The sequence below is a fragment of the Neophocaena asiaeorientalis genome, unplaced genomic scaffold, assembly GCF_003031525.2.
Source record: "Neophocaena asiaeorientalis asiaeorientalis breed wild unplaced genomic scaffold, Neophocaena_asiaeorientalis_V1.1 scaffold148, whole genome shotgun sequence".
NCBI classification, from domain to species: domain Eukaryota; kingdom Metazoa; phylum Chordata; class Mammalia; order Artiodactyla; family Phocoenidae; genus Neophocaena; species Neophocaena asiaeorientalis.
In genome coordinates, this window is record NW_020174050.1 from 3,244,182 (window position 1) to 3,246,213 (window position 2,032).

The following is a 2,032-nucleotide window of genomic DNA, read 5'->3' on the forward strand; positions in this document are numbered from 1 at the left end:
TGGTGGCACCTGATTCACAGATGCTCAATAAATGGCCATTACTTTCACTAGTCTGTACATTCACTAGGGATCCTTGGTTTCTTTCTTGGGTAGCCATAACAGAGGTCTGTCTGCATGCTCTGCAATCTTTGCACACCCAGGGAAGTGGGGTGACCACACCCCATGTGCCACATCCACCTGGAAAGCTACATCCTTTACACTACCCTAGCCTCCCCCATCCAGAGACTTCCCACAAGGCTCTAAACGAGGCCTTAGTCAGGCCCTGAGAGATAAGGTTGTGAGGGTGCCCACCTGGAGCTAGTAGCTCAGACTGGGGACCGACTGTCCCAGAAGATCTTACAGACCAGCTCCAGCAGGTAACCTTTGGTACAGCTCCTTAATTTCTTCATGCTTTGCTTTTCCTTTATCCACACTTTGCTTACACATCTTACCCATTTCAATACACCACTCCTCAAATTTGGAATTATCCCGATCTACCAGCTCTTGACGAAAGGCTGGTACCTGAATAGTTATGTTGGGTTTTTCTTGAGTTTGCAGTCTATAAACCAACATGTACGCATATCAAGAGCAGTGAGTTCCTTTGCCACACTTGGGTATACATGTCAGGGATTGAGAAGGTTCTGCTAGATCTTCCTCAATCCCTAGTTGTAATTTCTTCCCCTCCATCTTTTCTGTCTTCGTTGTTAAACTTATACCATTCACCAGACTGTGGATCTTTCACATGGGCAATGTAGTGACCAGAATAAGTGCTCACTTCTCTGTGTATGAGGACTGCACTATGCTCATACACATAGGACCCACCTTTGTGTTCCACATAAGGCTCCATATCCAAAATTTCTGAGAATCCAATGTAGGTATTCAGCTTTTTCTTATGTCCAGTTTGCATGTCAAAGACAAAACGCATTAGCTATAAGTTCAGAGTACAAGGAAGGCTAAGGAGTCAGATCTTCCTTGTTGCATTCTGTTTGCTTTGACAGTTTTCACAAATGTACTGATTGATTCCTAATTTTTCTTCCTTCAAAAATTCTGAGATACAATCTGTTAACTGTTTGTAGCCTTGGATATTTAACTCCAGTTCATAAAACTTTTATAAAAGCTTAGATTCTCTGCAGCACTGATTGCAGACAGTTACATAAGTTTATTCCCCACAGAACTGCTGTTGGACAATGTTCCTCACATCGGGATTCTTTTGTTTAGACAAAATATCTTCCAAAAGGGACATAAAGAGCTTTGAAAATTCTTGGGCATCCTGCTGCTGCCCTGTGTCCAAGCCCAAAGCTTTAACAAATCCCGATGGATCAATGTAGCACCTGTTACTGATTTGTAACAAGTTAAATAAGTCCTGGAGATGCTCACAAATTTCTTGAGGCTCATCTTTCTCTTCTTGGATACCACCTCCCATCATGTAGTCACTATAGGTGCTTGGACATAAGTAGAGCGCCTGCAGAAGCTCCAGGTTAAGAAACCACCCTTGAAAAAATGTTGACATACCAAGTAGCTCCCAGGTTAGTGAGGTCCACAGATGAGCTCTTTTTTCTCCTCTCACAGTTGGGGTCATCAGTGTTATGAAAATTATTTTCATCTATTTCTCCTAACCAAATGTGCTCACCCATCCCAACCAAGCTATTCGGATTTCCTTTGCAGTTTCGTCTGCACACGCCGCGGATGCAGGGCTCCAGCCAGATGTGCTCCTGCAACACCTCCTCGGGCCCCACCGTCTCCGCCCAGTGCCAGGCCCCCTTCTCCAGCTGCAGCCGCGGGGCCATGGCCTTGGCCCGAGGAGTGCCTCCTGAGCCCGGCGCTGCTGCTGTCGCTGCCCAAATGGCTCCGCCTCCTGCGCTGCTGGGGAAGCAGCGTCTCAGCCCCTGTCCAGGATAGCGTCCTGCGCACCACTAGTCTTCCAAGCCGGCCAAAAACTTCTGATTTGATAAAGTGAGATGAATTTTTTGAGCTGCAACAGTATCTTTTTTATTTTCCTCTAATGGAATTCACGTTAGGTTTACAAGGCCTATTTCTATCGCTGGCTGACAAC

At 45.8% G+C, this 2,032-nt stretch overlaps 1 pseudogene; it reads right to left on the reverse strand.

Annotated features, from left to right (window-relative positions):
- Positions 1–336: 336 nt before the first annotated feature.
- LOC112405669 (ubiquitin carboxyl-terminal hydrolase 48-like) lies at positions 337–1,766 on the reverse strand (annotated as a pseudogene).
- Between the last annotated feature and the right edge of the window lie 266 nt (positions 1,767–2,032).